Here is a 20,632-nt window from a genome sequence, read left to right on the forward strand (position 1 = left end):
TTTCAGGAGCCTCTAGCATATGCTTTGTAACTGAATGCCTGATACTCAGAAGAAAAGGGTCTGGATGAGTTCCCAGTGCTACAAGGCCTGATGGGTCAGGGGCCCCATAAGAGGCAAAGGTATGTTCTCCCCTTGGTTAATCCCATGTGTCTGCTGCCTGAGTGTGTGTGTGTGTGGGGGGCTCCTTTTCTATACCTACAGATGAGAGCAATACCTTTTTTATCTCTTTCCTTCTTTTAACTTCCCAGGGTTGTCCAGAACATAAATACCACGTCTAAACTATAAAAGAACACTAAACATATATTAATACCAATCACGATAATAATAATGAAGATATTTTGCTTTGATCCGACTGGGTCCTTTCACACACACCACAAACTTGTCCCTTCTGCAAGATCTCTGGAGTCCCGGCCAGCAGTGGCGCCCCTGCTCTCCACACGAGTCCCTGACAGCAGGGGCTCCCTGGGTGTTCCTGCCAATGGTGTCCTGACCTCAGAGGGTCCCTCCCGTGGCCTCCTGTTGAACCCTGATTGGTGCCACGCTCCTGCCAGATGCACAGTGCCACAGCCTTTCCGGCCATGGAGGATTTCCAGGGTGGGAAGGACAGGAGAAAACTCTAATCGGGCTCATTAAAACAACACGGGCTCTGGGAGCAGTGGAGTCGGCCAGAGGCTGGCCACCTGTTTCTGGGCTCCCCAGCTCCCGGCTGCCTACTCTTCCTCGCTCCTGCAGCAGTCAGTCCCTCCAGAATGAGAAGAGGCCCCGGAAATTTTATATCAACTCCCTTTGTTCCTCTTCCCCCGGGGCCCCAGGAGCCAAACGCGGCCTGTGAACGGCAGGCTTGGCTTCTGCTTGGCTGATGAGGGCGATTAGTAGCAGCCACTCCCGCTAATTGCTGTCCACAGCGGTGCCAGGCCCTCCCGTGCCCTCCTCCCAGAACCCTCTGCCGGCACACAGCTTCTGACTGTTGGCGGCGACAAAAGCTGCATGTCATGGGAATCAGTGTCCAGCGCCCGAGGCAGGCTTGCGCCAGTATTAACCCATCCCTGAGCACTTGAGACCACGGCTTTTCCACTGAGTCTGAGCCACGGCCTCCTCTCCTGGCTCCATTTGGGGGCACACCAGGGAGCACGATTTCAAAACCATCTGTGGGAAGTCAGGTGCCTCGTGGGTGGAGAGCTTCACGATGGTTTACTCACTAGTATCCGGTGCCCTGAGGCAGGGGGAAGAACCACTCGGGAAGCCCACAGATGTGGCCAGGCTGTTTCAGTGGCTGGAACAGTGCACCGGGAACCCGAAGGGCCCAGTGAGGGTCCCCTTCCTGCTCTACTCCCAGTTCCCGCAGCTGGAGAGTACTGGCCTGGCCTCCCTCCTGGGGCTGCTGTGCTGATTCCTTGAGGCAACAAACTTCACAATAAGAGGAGTAGTGGGCGGCTGGCTACTGGAGCTAAGCCTTTACACATACCGTCCCCATCCTCCCCCTGGTCTGTGAGAGGGATCCTGTCTTAGAGAGCAGGGACCAGAGGATCAGGAAGGCCCGGATGTGATGAGCACAAGGGAGGTAAGGGCACATGGACATCAAGGGGGGACTGTTGTCATGGTGCACAGCTCTTCTCAATGCTGAAGCTAGGCCGTCCCATATGTCCTGTCCCAAGATGCTGGGTACCACACTGGACAGTGGGCCCTCCGCAGCCCCGGGGACCCACGAGGTGGCCTGGTGGGAAGACCCCGCCCTGCAAGAGCGAGGGTCATCAGCAAGGCCATCAGCCCAGCTCCTGAGCAGATCTGGACGTGGAACATGTGATGGGACACCAGTCCGTGGACAAGGAAGACGGGGCAGGCACCAGAGGGGAGCTGAGATGCTCTGAGAGCATGAGGAGGGAGCCAGTCCTGGAGCATCATCCATTTGTGAGGTCTGCCTCTTTCCATCAGCATGTACCTTGCCACGTGCCCCAGAATACCGCATTGGTCTGACCGCGAGAGATGATTGTCTCCGTCCCCCTGGGATCTCACTGACGTTCACACTACGGTGCAATGACTCACGCAGGCAGGTTTCCCTAGGAGTGGAGGTGGAGGTGGGTAAGGAGGGGCAGAGGCCTATGGGAAACAGGCAGTGGCACAGAAGAGGAGGCATGATGAGGTCCAAAACAGACCCCTGTTCCCTGTTGGTCATTCTCTTCCCAGTCTCTGGTAAAGCGACTGCTCGAAAGGACCCCCATCCTGATGGTAGCACAGCCCCTTGGGACAGCATCGTTCCGGGGTAGGGCAAAGGACTTGGGATCCGTGAACCCAACTCTAGTGGCTTCTGCAGTTAACGAACTAGCCATGTGACCTCGGGCAAGCGACCTCTCTGGGGCAGCCTGGTGGCTGTACCTGCAGAGAAGGGACATTGGCCTATGTTACCTCGGAGGCCCTTCCCAGCTCTCATCTTTTGGAAATACATATTTGCTTGCCTCACCGTCCCTCTCCCCGGGCCTCCTGGTCACTGCCCAGGCAGGCAAGGGGGCAGGCCTGGCACGGATGGGCTGCCCCTCCTGTCCCCAGCTGTGCCGCACAGCAGGCGTGGCGGCCGTGGCTCAGCGCCCGGGCCTCCGCCCGCTCTGGCATCCACCGCGGCCTCTGAGCAGCAGCTGGGACTGGATTCCAGACTAAATATGGAGCCCCAGCCCCACGCTGCTCCCCACCTGCAGGCTGAGGGCCCGAAACTCTACGGTTAGGGAATATCATGCTACCCGCCTCCGGCCCACCCAAAACGCTGACTCAGAAACCCCACACCCGGGCAAAGGCCAGACAGAGGTCAGGAGGGCCGCAGCAACAATGAACTTTCAGAGCAATCAAAAAAAACAGCAGCATAAGGCACTCGCTTGTAAAGGAAAACAGGAGCGAGCCTGTTAGCTTAGTATAACGGGAAGCATGCGCGGCCGCTGGGTTCTGGAGCACGTGCAAGGTCATTCTGCAGACCGGACCAAGGACGACAGGTTACAAAGTAAGAATGCTGCCCCCAAGAGACAATTCTCTCCTCCCTGGGCTGAAATCCACATCTCAAAAGGAGGCCTGTGGGACTTTCCTCTACCATCCCTCACAGACACACACTCACACACACACCCCCACACACACTCCCACACTCACACACAGACACACACTCACACACTCACTCCCACACTCACACAGTGACCCAGTCTCACACACACACACACACACACACACACACACTTACAAGGAAGCTCACTCCTCACCAACTCTTTATTCAGAGCACAGGTCCAACAAGCAGCGCACTGAGCGTTTCCAACGTAAAACGCCAGGCGGACTCCTCCCCAAAACGACCCAGTGGGACCCACGGCTCACGCCGCCTCCACGGCACCACAGACACGGGCAAGTTGTGGGTTGGATCGTTTTCCGCAGAAAGACGCCCTGAAGTCTTAACCACCTGCCCCCACCTGCAAGCGTGACCTTATCTGGAAGAAGGGTCTTTGATGATGGGATCAAGTAAAGTTGACGGCTTCCTGGTGTCCGACAGACCCTGAAGCCGGTAACTAGTGTCTTTGTAAGAAGAGACACACACACAGGGAGAAGGCCACGTGAAGACAGTGGCAGAGACTGGGGCCACGCAGCTCCAATCCGAGGAGGGCCAAGGACCGGCGGCCACCAGCAGGAGCCCAGAAAAGGCAAGGAAAGACCCTCCCCTAGTGAGGTCAGAGGAAGCATGGCCTTGCCGACCCCTTGATTTCGGACTTCTGGCCTCCACAACTCTGTAAGAATCCATCTGTGTTGTTCTGAGCTACCCGGCGTATGGTGATTTCTTACAGCAGGCCCCAGGACACTGGCATGCATGCTTACAGGAGGACTCACCACCAGCGCCCAGTTGTGTGACCCTCAACAGGCCCCGCCCACGGGCCTCGTTTGCCTTTTCTGTAAAATGTAAAGAGTTGGAGCAGACAGGCTCCCCCTTCCAGCTCTGAAACCCAACTCTGGTTCTTGGATCGACTAAGCACCTGGAGGAGGATTGGAGGGGTGGTGGGGAGAGGGGATTAACTCAGGGAAGGATGGAGAGGAGCACAGGGCTGGTCTCCCCCTGCCTGCACTGTGCTTGAAGGGCAACAGAAACTGAGGTAGGGTGGGGGGAAGGCCACCTCGATAAAGGATAGGTCAAGTTCATCCTTGCAAGCTTGCCTCCTCCCCTACACAGGAAGGGGTGTGGTAGAGAGACAGAGCAAAGATTCCCAAGAAGATCCATTCCCAGGGCAGCGGTTTTCCTTGTTTTAAATTTGCACCGAAATAATAAAGGCAGACTGGGAGGGGGAGAGACTGGAGGCAGAGAAGCAGGGGAGAGAACGGCATGAGGCCAGGACAGAGAAGTCGTGGGCACAGCCCAGGTGGCAGGGAACGGCCTGGGGAGAGCTGTGGTTGAGAGTCCAGGAGGTAGGTGGGTAGATCAGAGAATAGGCCTGGTGTGCAGAACAGATGTGAACAGTCAGTGGCACTCAGGTGACAACCAGGGTCACCTGAGGGGGTGAGAAGAGGCAGGAAGAGGGCAAGTCGGGGAAGGCACTGCAACTAGGACCCCAGGTGGTCCCCCTTGGACAGGCCACTGAGGACAGGACAGAAGTGTGGAGGAAGGAGGGCACGGGGGAGCAGAGGAAAGTGGTCGTGGGAGCCAAAGGCAATGAGAGTTGGGGGTGGGAGGGGTCCTCAGTGGGAGCAGCCGCCAAGAGAGGCTGCACAGTAATGGAGCAAAGGCGGAATGGCCCCAGAGTTGGCACACAGGAGGGTCCTGGTAAGGTCAGGCTTGTGCCCCGGATCCCCCAGAGGCAATGAGGTCTTTGAAGCCTTGCTCGCTCTGAGCTTCGCCAACGGAACACTCCAGGAGTGGTTACTGAGGAGGGGAAGGAGGAGCTGGAATGGCCCCAGATACCAATGGCCCCAGTGTCCCATGGTCAGATGCACCTGCCTGCTCGCCAGCGGCTTCACAGACCCCTGACGTGCCCTCAGGGAAAAACCCAGAAGAGAGGCCTGGTTGTGGACACGCTTAGAACATACCTCAGTCAGACTGAAATTTGGTGAAAGGCAAAAACATATGTACTGGATTTTGAAATGTTTTTGCTTTTACATAACTGAGATGCTAAAGAAAAAAATACAGCAAAGCCGTTTTAAATATATCACAATCTTTTTGTGGAAAAAAAAATTAGAGCTAGCACTGGGACTCATGGATATTTAGTGCTGAGAACACCTAGGGGTCTACCTCACCGCAGCGTCCGCTTTACTGGGGAGGATACTGAGACCCCGTGAAGCTAGCTGGCTTGCCCGAGGTCGCATCATTCCTTAGTAACAAGGGCAGGACTGGCCCCACTGCCTCTTAACTCACCTCTAGGCCTTTGCGGTTGCCACTCAAACCAAATCAAGGGTAACCGAGTTCAGATTCCACTCACAACCCCATGATGCCCATGTCAATGGTTCGGGAGGTTTGGTTATAGAAAAAATTGTACTATCCAATGCCCTGGAGATTGGTTATTATTTTCAAAACTGGCCTGACTCAGTTTCGTACGTGTGTGTGTGTGTGTGTGTCTGTGTGTGTCTGTTTTAAGATTTTATTTATTTATTTGAGGGAGAGAGCACAAGTGGGGGCAGAGGAAGAGGGAGAAGCAGACTCCCAGGTAAGCAGGGAGTCCGACACGGGACTTGATCCCAGGACCCCGAGATCTTGACCTGAGTCAAAGGCATCAGATGCTTAACCGACTGAGCCACCAAGGCGCCCCTGGACACAGTTTGTATAGCACTCAGAATGGCTGCCTCTGGTGATGTTGGCCCTGTATTTAGGAATAGAGCTGTGCCCGCCTAGAAGGGGCAACTTTCCCAGCTCTCCCAAAGACTACTTTGGAGATGGGCCCATGACTGGTGGGCCAGGTACCACTTTGCAGTTAATTTAAGTTGTTCTAAGTCTGAGTCTATCTAGGTTTATCTAGGTAGAGATAAATATTGTTTTAAAAATAAAAATAAATAATAAAATAAAATATAAAATATTTAAAATAAAATATAAAAAATATAAAAATAAAAAATAAAAATAAAAATATTGTTTAAAAACTGGAAATCAAGGCCTTCACCTATAAATTAAGACCGCTCACTTATATGAAACAAAAAGAAAACCTATCACCAGAAACATAAGCAAAGAGCATGCAAAAGTAAATTTCCAAGGGAAGAAAGACATGCCTGCAACATCTTCAGTTCACTAGGGATCAAAGAAATGCAAGGTCAAATGAGACCTAATTTTACACCCATCACATTGGGAAGGGTGCAAAGGAATGCCAACGCCCAGTGTTGGGGAGACTCTTGTCCTGACCTGCGGCTAGCAGAGGTGAAAATGTGTGCAACCTGAAAAAATCCTGAAATCTAGGCATCGCCTTGGAATCCAGAAAATAACCAAAGATGTCTCCAACAATTCCCTACAAGTATGTCCTTGGGAAAACTAAGGGCAGAGGCCACAACCCGCAGGGGAGCTCCTGGGAGTCAGCCCCTGCAATACCATAAAGTTCACAGACAGTCCAAGGAGTCATGAAGTTGAGGCAGGAAAAGAAAGCCTAAAAGGAAAGCATGGGACATAGAAAGGGAGTGCCATGGAGCACTAGGAGTTCTCAGAGGCTGGGGCATCAGCTCAAACATTTGGAGCAGATCCTGTCCCTGGAAAGGAGGAGTGACAGTCAAGGCCCTTTAGCAAAACCCCAGCTGCCTCCCAAGACGCCAGGAGACTGGATCTCTTGCACACCCCACCCCCTCCAAGAGACGGAAAGAAAATCCCACAGGTCCCCGTTCACAGCTTCGTGTCTTAGAAGCACGGACTCTTCAAAGCAAGCCTTGGAGGGCAGGCTGCCCGCCAAGTCTGTGTGGGAGCCAGTGCCGGTGTCTTTCCGGCAGGTTGCCCCAGGGGTGAAGGTGGTGTCAGTGTCCCAGCTGCGCTCCCAGGCCCCACCCCACCCCACCTCACCTCTGATGGGCTCCGACAATGCCATACACTGGCATTCCAAGAACCCTCCCCAAGACTGCTTCATCCTTGAGGGGTCAGGGCCGAGGTTACGGAAGGCTCAGGCCAAGCTGGAACTTTCTTTAAAGGTATTTTTTATCCCAACCATCCAGATGATTTTTGTTCTGCTCTCTGTGCATTCCTTTATTTCAACAACAGGACAGGTTTTCCTGAACGGTCTTCGGGGTGCTGTTGACAGCCCAAATAGCTGTACCACTTTTATCTCGCCATTTGGTCAGGCTCTGGCGCATGAAAGTGTTTTGGGTTTAAGAAATTTGGCAACAAGTCATTCCTGCTGCTCCCTGAGCCCTGCCCCAACCGTCTAAGGGGAATTGCAGAGGACATAAGACACATTGGAAACAAATGGGAGAGGTCATTCCTGTCCCCAAACAGGTGCCTTCCATCCTCACTAGCCCTCCTAATGTGTGTTCAGAGCCACCAATGGCCTTCTGGGGGCATGGAAATGATCTTTATTTTGGTCTGAGCAATGCTTACATGAATATAAACATTGATCAAAATCCCACAGGCCATGTGCTAAAGATTCATGCTTGTATCCTGTATGTCAATTAGACTTCAGTAGCGTACTGTTAATACTAAGAAGAAAACACCATTAACAGGAAGCGTGATCAGCAAACCAAATGGTACAGAGCCAGGTTCCCAGCCTTAGGGACTGTCAGTGCTGGGGGAACGGGGAAAGAGCCAGTGGAGGTGGTGGGGGCTCACGTGGAGGGGTCCAAGGAGGCCGCACTAAAAATGTCAGGTCTCACCTCTGCCCTGGGCAAGTCAATACCCCTCCCTGAGTCTGTTTATCTATAAATTGAAGAGATGAGCTAGATCTGTGGTTTCCAGCTGGGCACATAAGAAAAATACATATTCCTGGGCTCTCTCCTACTTTTTGAATCACACATAGCATGAGTCTGGGGAAAAGGAATCTGCATTTTGATAAGCTCCCTGGGTAAAGGCAATGTTCTTTGGGGTCCAGGACCAATATTCGGAAACTGTAATCAATGTACTTTTAAATGTTCTGACCTTTAGCGGTGAGAGTCCCCGGTTCTTTGTGGAAAAAACCAGCAACATACTGAGAAGGGTGGAAATCTATAGGGTGATCAGAGTTGGGTGACACAGGAAGGCTTCCCATCTTATATTCTCTCCAGTCAAAAGCCTAAACCCAGACCTTAAATCTCAAAAGGGTGACCCTATTCAGTTGTGTACTTTGTACACTGCTCAAAGATATCCACCCAAGATAATAAGTAAGGGCCAAGAACCAGCTCATATCCCAGTTGTCTAACCATGTGCCCTGATGAAAGGCTGCAGTCACTTGGGGAGGAGAAGAAGGGGAAAGGGTTGCTTTCCTTAAAATTCATCCACCAAGGTAAGGGATGCCTTTGCCTAATTCTGACAAAGGGGCTGCATGGGTGCGCAGAGCCCGGTCTGCAGAAAGACCAAGGGTCAGAAAATGCTCATGTTCTTTCAACAAAGTATGTGTTTTCAACCCTGGCTCCCTAAACACAAGAGAAAAGTGATTTGATAAGCAAGGTCCCACCTGTCCTGCCTCTTTCCCTCGGTCCCCAACTGCATCCCAGCGCTCCATGTCCACTACATGCCTTCTGTCCCTCCACGGTCTGGTCAAGCTGCTCCCTCTGCCTACCAAACTTCTCACTAGTCAACTACCCAGCCATCTGGCCCTTCCACCACTGAACTGACCCTCCTTGCTCAGGTCCCCAGCTCGGAGGATGGAGTGGTGAGAAGCAGGCAGCATGTCCCAGGCCTGGAAAGGCTGTATGATATTGTTTGATGATGATTAAAACACTAATTACAATAGAGCGTGAGCAAGGAGCACGTGTAGCAGGGGGCATGCTGTCTGTTAATTACAAAACGAATACAGTGCTACCTAAAAATAGTCCAGCTTCCTCCCTTGTCAATCTATAAATCCAAGAGTAATGAAACCTGAATTCAAAGCTCTCTTGGGTTGGTCTCGCTCTCATTCCTATGATGCACTATGATACACTTGGCACATTCCTATGATACACTTGGCACATTCCTATGATACACTTCGCACTCTGAGAGCATTGAGGTAACAGGGCATTCATTAAAATTTTCTGCAGCACCTAATTCTGCAGACTACCAGTTGGACAGAGCTTCCTTTCCCCAAACCTACTTCTCTGTTGTTCTTAAGAACCCGTCGGGGCCAATGCTTGGAGCACCTGCTGTCCTCCCCAAGGTACCCGCCCCTCCCCTCCAAGGTAGGGCTGCAGATTTCCCCCCAGGACCAGGTGGGGCGAGGGGTCAGTCACACGGCAGGGGCAACTGAGACTGTGCCCAGGCTCTGTCCAATTCCACTGCCCAAGTGCCCCCGAAGGTCAGCATGAAGGTCAACCACCATCACAGAGGCAGCATGGTGAGTTGAGCAAGGAGCACGGCCCTAGGCATATGGGCGTTGCTGACCCACATCTCTCCATATTATTATGGCCACCACCGGTACTGGTTCTCTGCCTCCATCACAACCCCTGCCACCACCTGCTAACCTGCTAGCTGGGAAGCCAGGAAGGTCAACAGACTGGCCCAGTGCTGAGCAGCACACGCCCCCCCTCAGCAGGCAGGCTGCTATGAGCCTGTGTGTCTCAGAAGCCCATTCAAGGCACAGAGGGGACCCGAGGCAAGAGGGCCCCATGGGAGGCAGGCAGGGCTAAGGCAGGGAGGCTTCATCTTCTAGAGGTCCCTGGAGGACCACACAGAGTCAACACCATCCCACAGCATCTCCTCCATCCCCCAAAGGCAGGCATTATGCCTGAGGGTCTTACAGGGAAATCCCCCCACTCCTCTTTGTTCCAACCTCCACCTTCACCTCATCCCTGCGGCCACCACCTTCCTGCCCGGGTTGGCTGGGCCAAGAGGGCGGCTCCTGGTGGGCCTCCCTCTCCCTTGCTCCCTCACCGAGCCTCTAGCCCTGGGTCCCAACAGTTGTCCCCAGACAAAGTTGTCAGTTTGTATACGTACAGTTTGGGTGGATGGTGCAGGCTGTACCCCACATTCAGGGGACAGCACCCCACAGGCCCCAGGCTACCTCCTGCCTCCTGGGACCCTTGCTTCATTCTGGCGCCTCCCTCCTCAGTCACACAGTGAACAGCGATACCCTTTCCACGCAACCCCAGACACCCCCCCCACCACCAACCTGCAGGGCCACTGTGCCCACCTCAGACACAACAGATTCCTCCCTGCTTCGGCCCACAATATCTCCAACACTTACTTCCAAACTGACCCCTCTGCCACTTAACCATACCTTGTCCTGTGAGGGGTAGGGGGGCTTAACTCCTTCCTGCCCACCACCTTCCTTCCTGCCCAGGGGTAACACCCTCTTGGGTGCCAGGAGCATATTTAGAACTCAAGAAACACTTGCAGGATGGACAGACACTCTAGACTTCAAGTCCCACCCAAGCTACAGAAACACAGAAATGAGTTAAAGGGGATCCCTGGCTGCCTGACCCCAGGGAGCAGACTGGCCACTTGCTCTGCTCCATTTCTGCCATCGGAGAACGCATTTCCTTCCCTCCCCGCCAGCCAGTCTTCATTCCTCTCCTCTGCTCGCTCAGAGGAAGTGCCAGTGGTCAGAGAAATGCCAGGAAGTCTGCAGGAGCCCAGTGAGGGGAGGAGAGCCTTTAGATCCAACCCAGACACAGGCAGCGGAAAAGAAAAGGAAAAAAAAAAAAAAAACAAACCCAAGAAGGAAAGCCCTTGGAACAGGGAGCCAGGGCTCAGAATATAGCTCTCAAATCTAAGGTGGTGGCCAGAATTATTTTTGAAAATTCAAGGACCAAAGTGTCACTCTGGACCCAGGACTGCTAAGTTATGTAATTCCTACCAGGATGCGGCAGATCTCAGGATTTTTCCTCAGAAAATAAAAAAAATCAGTGGTCAGATGGGGTATTTGTGAAAACAGGGTCTTCCTGCCACACCTTCCCTCGCTGTGAAGTGGAAAATGTATAGAAATGAGCACTGGGGAGCTAGCGCTGGCATGATGTTGAAGAAGGAATGTGTGATGACTCGGCAAAGTCGTGGCAACTCATGGGTAAATTGAGAGAAGTTAGGTCTAAGGCGGGCCTGCAGAAGGAACTGGTTTCTGGAGCAACAAGGGGGTGTCTGAGAGGAGTGAGGCCTCTCGGTGAGGCTGAGATGATGCTCTGGCCAGGGGGTTACCCCCACCCCCAACCCCCACCCCAGGGGTCAATCTATATACTGCCAAGGGCCCCCCAGGGGACCTGTCCCCCACTGAGGTTCAGACCAGACCCTGATTCTGGGGGAACCAGGGAGATGCAGAAATAGAGGCCAGCTTGTGGGACGGAACAATGGGAACCCTAAGGAAGAAAGCCCCACAACAGGAGAGGCAACCTGGCACGCTCGACGGACATGACCTATGCTTCCAGAAAGAGGGGTGGTGCAGGCAATCTGTGGCTGGAGATTAACGCCTTCAGAGAGTATTACCAAAAAGTGGGCCAAGGTCAAAACCCCACTTTTCCAGATAGCAGTGATGTAAGGGATCGGGGGGTCCAAAGCTGTTCAGTGTGGCCCAATCTCAGGAAACAGAGAACAGAACTGCTATAAGGTGAGATGGAGCTGGGGGTCCCCAGGGGACTATCGCTTGCGGCCAGTGGTCGGCATCGGTTGGCATCGGTCACCGAGACTACAAACTTTTCAGCTGCCTCCACCCCCACCAATTCTAATTCTAATGAGCAGAAGTCATGCTTTAGACAGAAATACACCTGGAGTAGAGAAAGGAGCCCGAGACCACCCTGTCCCTCTGCTCTAACTCTTGCACACCAGGTGGTCATTGGTTTCCTGAGAAGACCTCCTCACACACCAAAAGAACCCCTGTGCCAGTGACCCTCACCAAGCATTCTACCAGGCAAAACAGCAGGGTAACCTCAGTCGGGATTTCTGGTAAATGTGTTACCCTTTGGAATGATCAGATAAATCAGAGCTTGTAATACAAACCTGTAGCACAACTCTGACCTAGCCAGCAGGCAGGGGCCAAGCGACCACTCCTTTTCTATTTTAGTAGATGGATACAGAGACAATGGACAGATGGATGGGTGGGTGGATGGATGGATGGATGGAGGTACAGGTGGACAGATAGGTGGACGGACAGCTGGATGGATGGATGGACAGAAATACAGACAGATGGATGGAAGGATGAGTGGACAGATGGATGGGGAATGGATGGATGGACTAATACTTTAATGAGTCACAGAAGCCTCCATGTAATGATCCAATCAGTGAATACCATTCAGAAGGATGATGGACCCCAGGAAAGCTTACATCTGACTTGGGAGCTGGAAATACAGTTGTGAAAAGACACTGCATCAATGTGGGTCTCTGCAGTCACCTGCAGCTCCTCCTTCATGCCCTTCCCCTGAAAGAGTTGAATACTCCCACTGGGAGACCAACGAGCATATAAAGAGACCTGAGAAAGCAGAGCTCTGTCTGGGAAAGAATCCCGGGAATTAGGGGCAAGGCCCTGGGCTGCATGGAGGCCTCCCTTAAGCAGTGGAGATGCCCATTTCTTCAGGGCTGGATGGCAGGGGAGTGTGTGTGTGTGTGTGTGTGTCTGTGTGTGTCTGTGTCTGTGTGTATAGGTGCACATGTGTGTGCACACGAGAGGGAGAGGGAGAGAAAGAGCCAATAGTTATTTTGGAATAGGAAAAAGGCATGATTAAAAAAAAAAAAGACCATTCGACATGGAAAAGATAGTTTTCTCAACAAGTAGCACGGACACAACAAGATATCCACATGCAAGAGAACAAGTTGGACCTGTACTTCACATCATACATCAAAATTAACCCCAAAAGATCACAGACCTAAAGGTAAGAACATTATAAAACTCTTAGAAAACATATGAATACATCTTTATGACTTTGGATGAGGCAATAGTTTTTCAGCTATGACATAAACGCACAAGCAGTGAGACAGCAAATAAAGGAATATAAATTAGACTCCAACAAAATTGGGCTTCAAAGAACATCATCAAAAAAGTGAAATGACAACCCATGGAACGGGAGAAAATACTGCAAATCATAGATCGGATAAGGGCATAGTGTCCAGGGTATATAAAGAGCTCTTACAACTCAACAAGAAAAGGACACATCACCAAATTAGAAAACAAGCAAAAATTTGAAGAGACAATCCTCCAAAGACGACATATAAGTGGCCCCATTGCCCTTGGATGAACAGGTAAACCTGAGCTTTCAACACTACAAAGCACAAGAAAAGATGTTCAGCACCCTCAGTCGTTAAGGAAATGCAAATCAAAACCACAGTGAGACAACCCTTCACATCCACTAGGATGGCTGTGATCAAAAAGACACACCATACCAAGTGCTGGTGAGGATGCAGAGAAATGGGAGCCCTCATACATTGCTGATGGAAATGTAACATGGTGCCGCCACTTTGGAAAACGGTCTGGCAAAAGGTTAATACCATATAACCCAACAATTCTACTCCTATTTGTACATATCCAAGAAAATTGAAAACATACATCCACATGAAAAGTTATACATGAACACTCACGTAGTAGTATTCATAACTGAAGTTTGGAACCAAGCCACCAATGATCACCCCCTGGCTAATGGATATAGTAAAATGCATCTAGCCATTTATCGGAACATCATTTGGCAATAAAAAGGAAGACCACGCACGGATCCATGCTACAACATGAACCTTGAAAGCACTACACTACATGAAAGAAGCCAGACAGAAAAGACCACACATTATATAACTCCATTTATGTGAAGTGAGCAGAATAGGCAAGTCTACAGAGAAAGAAAGTAGATTAGTTGTTCCCTAGGGCTGAGGGCATTGGGGAGGAATAAGGAGGGGTTGCAAATGGGTAGAGGAGGTCACGGAAATGCTCTGGATGGCACTGTTCTAGAAAATGATGCATCTAGGGGTACCTGGGGGGCTCAGTCAGTTAAGCGCCTGACTCTTGATGCAAGCTTGCTCGCTCTCTCTCGCTCTCTCTCTCTCTAAAATAAAACAAGAGAAAAGAAGAGAAGAGAAGGGAAGGGAACGTGTTCTGGATAGTAGTGCTGCTTGCACAACATTGTGAGTATTTTAAAAGCCACCTACTTTTTTATTTTGATTTTTTATTCAGTTTTTAATTTTAATTCTGGCATACTTAACATACAATGTTAAATTAGTTTCAGGCGTACAATATAGAGATCCAACAACTCCAGACATTCCTCAGTGCTCATCATGACAAACGTGCCCTTAATCCCCATCACCTATCTCATCCCTCCCCCCACCCCCTCCCCTCTGCTGACCATCGGTTTGTTTTCTATAGCTGAGAATCCCTTCTTGGTTTGTCATGCTCTCTCTCTTTTCTCTTTGTTCCTTTGTTTTGTTTCTCAAATTTCACACACGAATGAAGTCAGAAAAAGCCACCGACTTTAAAAGGGTGAATTTTGTGGTATACGAATTATATCTCAATAAAACTTCTACTTTAAAGAAAGTAGAGGGGAAGAACAGGAGATGAGGGCCCACGCAGGGCCACAGCGCGTATTCCGGTGGCCCGGCTGAAGACAAAAGAAAGACCGAGAGGAAGTGTGAGAGCAGTCAGGCGGAAGGGCACACTCAGCAGCCCATCCCCCCCAACACTCTGTCTGGATTAACATCTCTTGGGGCAAAAGAATAACAGGCCCCCCAGACTAGACAATTTTCTTCTGGATGTGGCTTTGGACACCAGCTGCCTCAAACACCTGAACTCCATTACCACCCTCTGGTCCCACAGCAGGGACGCAGGTCAGAGGCCATTTTACCTGCATACCCTGCCTCGGTTGGAGGAGGCGGTATTTTTCTGGAACCACAATTTCTTGTGGTTTCTTCCCTCATGTCTCAAACCTCCGGTTCCCGAGAGTCAGTCTGCGTCCCCAGGCCAGTATGCTCGGTACCATACCACGACACAGGGGCCCAGGGCAGACCCTTCTCCTCCCGGGTCCCTGAAAGGGAAGAGAGGCCACAACTCGGGCCTGACGCTGTGCCCGAGTCAGACCTCCCACCTTACGCCTTCCACATGTCCCTCTGATCAGATTCACTCTTCAGTGGCTTTTCCTGAGCGGGTACCATGATTTCTGTTCAGTAATTCCCTTCAGACCCTCCCCGGGAGGCTCCGTCCACACATTCGCTCTCGCGGCTGGCAACAAAAAGGGCCACGTTAAGTGGCTCTCCAGGTCTTAAGAAAAATTAGCCATTTCAACCTTTTAGAATACTATTCCCTTGATGGAGAACGCCAAAACCCCAAACCAGACAAAAGACAAGCCCTGAAATCCCCAAATGTCAAGCTGGTGAGGCAGAGCAGGGAACGAGAATTTTAGAAGGTACAGCTGAGCAGACCAAATCCTAACCTGTGTCCTTCCTGTCTCTGCGTCACACACAAATCCTGTTCTTGGGCCTCCAGGGGACCGTGTTTTATTTGGTTTTACCGGAAACTTAGCGTTCGTGATGAAACAGTTCTGCCTCGGCCAGCACAGTGAATCTGGAAAACAGGAGTCCCCGTTCAGAGACGGCTTCTCGCCTACTTCTGCTGGCATTGGTGTTGGCTGGAGCAGAGACCCGCAGAGAAAGGGGACCCAGACAGCGAGGACAGCAGTGAGCCAGGCCCCGGATGAGGATGGCCAGCGAGACGGGGGGGCAAACGGGCAAAGGTCTTCAGATGAACAAAATCCTCATCTCAGAGAAAGGCAGTGAAGTACCCGTGGGCCCCGCCTCCCACAGTTATTGCAAAATACTTATGTGTTTGTGGTTTTCCAGTAAAAACGGCCAGGCCGGAGGACAAGGGAAGGCACCACGCTGGACAGGAAAGAGGCTGGCAGCTGGCCTGGCAAAGCCCCCAAGGCCACACGTCTGCCCTTCCAAAGGTCAGCAGGTTCCCCGGGCAGCCTGGGGTGCGATGGGACCGCACACCCACGGCTCCCAGAAAGCAGGGTCCCGAGCCGGGGCAGGCGGGCATGCCTGGGGCCCTGCATGGGGCCACTGCTGCCCAAGGTCAGCGAGAGACCATCCACAAGCCCCCATTGTTCTTTGCCAAGTTCTCTCTGAGGCCAATTGTTTCACGAGGCACGTTTCTCCGGCTCAGGGACCGCCTGGCAGGCCCCAGGCCCTCCGCGAACGGGTGCTGTGGGCTTCCTGGGATGAAAACGTAAGGCAGAAATTGGGCAAACCACTCTCATTTCCTAAGGCCTTGATCCAGACAAGCACCTTCCGTCTCCCTTAGGAGAAGACGGCAGCAGTGCGCCAAGCAGCTCTCATGAAACGGTGTGCAGGGCAGGCTGCATTTGTGACGGGCCTGGGCTGGGGAACCGAGAACATCAGAGGAGAAAGAACTAGACGAAGAGGCTGGGTCTCCACGGGCTATCTCTCGCCTCATGGGATGAAGGGGGCTTCTTGTGTGTGTGTGGGGGGACATATGGCTAAATAAATGTGCCTCTCACGGATTCTCAGGCTTGGAGGTTCTCACTCAGTTCTACTCATAGCACACTGCTGAAATCCCACTGTAGCATCCTTAAACCCCCTGAAGGCAAAAGAAAAGTGAAAATTAATCTAATTAAAGTCGACAGTGTTCACAGTAAGGAAAATTCTGGTATTTTGCCAAGAGTTTCTCTCTCCAGCCAGCGCCAGCTCTGTGGGTAAAAGGGCACGAGGTGGGGAGCCTGATGGGCCCAAGCTGGGGTTCTGGCTCTGTCACTCGGCTGTGTCACTGTGCGGACAGGTATCTCCGGGGGCAAAAGTGACATTCAGCTTACAGAACTGTTCTGAGGATATAAGATACGAAAGCTGCAAAGTCCCTCAGGGGGTATGAAACAGTCAGTAAAAGTTAGCCCCCTACGTCCCACTGGGCTCGAGCCCTACCCACTGCCCCGGATGGGTGCCTGTGCTCCCAGATCCTGCCCCCAGGAATCCTGGCAACACAGGCAAGACTTGCTGTATCTTGAGGTGGGAGCTCCAGGGAGGGAAGTTCCCCAAACCCTATAGAACCCAGCTGCCAACACCTTTCATGGCTATTCCCATCTTATCTCATTCGGACCACACAGCAGCCCGGTGAGGCAGGTAGGCGACTGGATGATACCTCCATTACCCTCATTTTAGATTCAGAGGGGGAGTGAGTCTGGGGTTAGGTCACAAAGGACATCGCCCCAAGTGCTGGGTCTCTGACAGTCAGTGCTCTGTCTGATAATATTGAATATCCAGATGTTCTACTACATTCTCTGTGTGGATGGAAGAGTGTCCACACTTCCTAGTGTACAAATGGATGTTCAGCACGCAGCAGAAGCGACATTATGTCTGTTCCAGGCTTGAGCCTGAAGAAGGCTGGGAGGTTTTGCTCTTCTGTTCTGAGGGGAGCCGGCCATCTTGAAATAAGGCCAACTGCATTGAGACCACCATGTTGGAAGGAAGTCCAAGCTAACCACACAGAGAGACACTACAGAGATGCCACAGAGATGCCACACAGAGATGTCACGCAGAAATACCATTTAGAAATACCACAAAGAGATATCGCATAAAGAAGAACAGAGGGCCCCAGGAGGGTTCTCTCTCTAATGGCTGTGTTTCTGGAAAACCTGCCTCGTCCAGGCTCCTCGTCCAGGCTCTTCGTCCAGGCCAGGAGCCAAATACAATTTGCCTTTGACCCCTCAGTCTGCAGTGTTCAGCTCAGCTGTCAGGAGGAAACACCCAAACATCCAGAAATGCAGGATGGACAAACAAACTGCCATGTAGCCATAGGATAGAACACAATACATTTGGAAAAAACCCAGAGAGGATCACTATCTACAGAATATTCTGACAGGTGAAAGGACCAAGGTACAGGACAGCGTTTTTAGTATGTTTCCTTTGATATAAAAAAAGGGAAAATAATATATTCCTTATAGTGCTTGAAGAGATATGAAAGAAAATATTATGAGTGCTACCTATCGTGATTATGTTTTTTAAAAGGGTTATCTTCAATACATACTGAATTATTTATAAGTGAAATAATATGGTATCTGGGATTTGCTTCAAGTAATCCACGGATAGACAAGTGAACAGCAGAAAAGAATCAAGCCTGCCACAAGGTGATATTCGAGGAAGCGGGCCATGGGCACGTGGTGCTTTGTTATACTAATCTGTCTACTTCTATACCTGTTTGAAATTTTCAATAGTAAATTAAAAAAAAATTGTTACTTCTAGGAGGAAGTAGGGCAAGAAGGAGGGGGGTGAGGGTGGATGGGGTTAGAGTGCAAATGCTACTTCCAAACCTGCAAAAAGAGTACATCTTTTTTTTTTAATTATTGAGTTGAAATTCACATGACCTGAAGTTAACCATTTGGGGCATGTTAAGGTGTGCAAGTCAGTGGCATTTAGAATCTCCACCATGTTGTGTAACCACTACCCCCATCTAGTTCCAAACATTTTCTTAAAAGATGTAATTAATTCATTTATTTATTTTAGAGAGACAGAGTGTGCACGAAGGGGGTAGGGGCTGAAGGGGGCAGAGAGAGAGAGAATCTCAAGCAGACTCCCTGCTGAGTGCAGAGCCTAACTCAGGGCTCGATCCCATGATCCTGAGATCATGACCGGAGCCAAAATCAAGAGTCGGACACTCAACCGAGCCACCCAGGTGCCCCTAGTTATAAAGTATTTTTATCACACCGAAAGAACCCTCCACTCTCCAGCCTGTACCCACCCAGCGATTATTTCCTCTTCCTTCCCCCTACCTTCTCGCCCCTGCTAACCACCTACCTTCATTCTGTCTCTATGGATTTACCTTCTCTGGGCAGCTCATGTAAATGGAATCAGACAATATGTAACTTTTGCGTCTAGCTTTTTTCACTTAGCATCAGGTTTCTGACCTTCATCCACATTGTGGCATGTCAGTAGGTCATTGCTTTTTATGGCAACTAATAACATTTTATTTATCCATTCATTGACTGGTTGATGGAACATTTGGACTGCTTCTAACGCATGTCTTTTTTTAAAGAAATATTTTATTTATTTATTTGACACAGAGATCACAAGTAGGCAGAGCAGCAGGCAGAGAGAGGGGGAAGCAGGCTCCTCCACAGAGAGCAGAGAGCCCGATGCGGGGCTTGATGTGGGGCTGGATGCGGGGCTCGATCCCAGGACCCTGAGATCATGACCTGAGCTGAAGGCAGAGGCCCAACCCACGGAGCCACCCAGGCACCCCTAACACATGTCTTTTTATTTTGACTTTATTTGCAAACTCTTTGATAATGCACGTAGACCACAGAGAAGGCAGGAGAAGGGACAGGAGCAGATTCATTAAAAAGTTAGGAAGCTTGGAAGAAACAAGAAAGCATTCAAAAATAAAAGGAAGATGGATAGCTAATTATAATTCCTCGTATTTGAGTTATGCGGTTGTATCATACAATTTATAACTTTCTTTTCAAGCATGAAAGCACTTGAGAATCTATTTGGGAGTCTGGGCTGGGTTAGGAGATGGGGCTGGACGATGAGGGTCTCCATCCCAGGCTGGAGCCAATCCAGGTGTGAAGACATCTCACTGTCACAGGCTGAGCAAGTTCCTTCTCTCTGCAAGGGGATTGGTCTTCTACTTCCTATAGGGGAAGGGGAGGGCTGGGGCTTCTACTTCCTATTCCAGAAAGGGTTGGGGGCAGTTTCCAGGGAGGTAGTTGTGGAGCAGGACAGCCAGTGACATTCTGGTTCCCTGTTTTGTGCGCTGCGCCTCTGGTGAAGAACCGTTTTGTACAGCTGCTTCTGTTGCTTTAAAACAAAAGGTCTTCACAGGCTAGTCCGGGAGAAAGAACTCTGGGCTTGGGGTCAAAAGACCAGTTTTTAGTTGTAGCTCTGATCCTGGATGAGTTAGTTACCTGCCCATTTTCCAGATGGAAATAATAATTCTTGCTCCTTCTGTACCTTGGGATATCAGATGGTTCACAGGTAATTACAGCTTTGAGCTCTTCAGTAGAAAGATGTCTGGAATCACAAGGGGATATTATGATTCCTGCATCCGGGGTGAGTGCCATGGAGGCTCTGAGAGAAGTCAGTATATATAATTGAGCTCAGAAAAGTAATCTAATCTGCCAGACTTTATCGAGGGAAGAAGAGAGTCTGAGAAGCTACCCAAGCTACTTATCATGACGATGAACTCACAAGTATATAGTTCTGTGCAGTCTAGAGTCTCATCTGACACTTGTCTCAATTCTGCCCGGTAGGAGTATCCCCTTTCTGAAGAGGGAGAAACTGAGGCTTGAAGAAGCTAGCGAAGGTAAAGAAGTGGGATGAGACCTCCAGCCCATGCAGTCCCACTCTTCTCTGAGATGCACCCAAATACAATGTGCCTGGACATCTGGGCAGGTGTGCAGGGGCCTAATCAGAACTGGAGTTCCCCCTGTGACACGGTCTCAGTCCATCGGCCCCTTCAGTGGCATCCCCTGTGCGCCCCCATGGTGCTGGGTGCTGTAGACGAGGAGCTGGCATGTGGCACCAGGCTGCTGGTCCTTCTCAGCTCACTCTTACAGGAGGCTGCTGGTGGATACTCAGTATCCATTTTCCCCTTCTTCCTGACAAATAGAACCTTGGGTAATTTGCTCAGCTGAAAACAACATTTCCCAG

General features: G+C 50.9%; 1 protein-coding gene across 5 annotated transcripts in view; it reads right to left on the minus strand.

Annotated features, from left to right (window-relative positions):
• Positions 1-20,632, minus strand: part of CTIF (cap binding complex dependent translation initiation factor) — a 279,914-nt gene that overhangs the window by 231,426 nt on the left and 27,856 nt on the right. Inside the window, exon 1 of one of the 5 annotated variants that reach the window (XM_080821447.1) lies at positions 15,406-15,528. The exons of the other annotated variants lie outside the window; for them this stretch is intronic. The gene's annotated coding sequence lies outside the window, so the exon portion shown is untranslated. Of the gene's footprint in view, positions 1-15,405; positions 15,529-20,632 lie in introns of those variants that run through there. 5 annotated transcript variants of the gene reach the window in all.

The sequence above is a fragment of the Martes martes genome, assembly GCF_963455335.1.
Source record: "Martes martes genome assembly, chromosome: 13".
NCBI classification, from domain to species: domain Eukaryota; kingdom Metazoa; phylum Chordata; class Mammalia; order Carnivora; family Mustelidae; genus Martes; species Martes martes.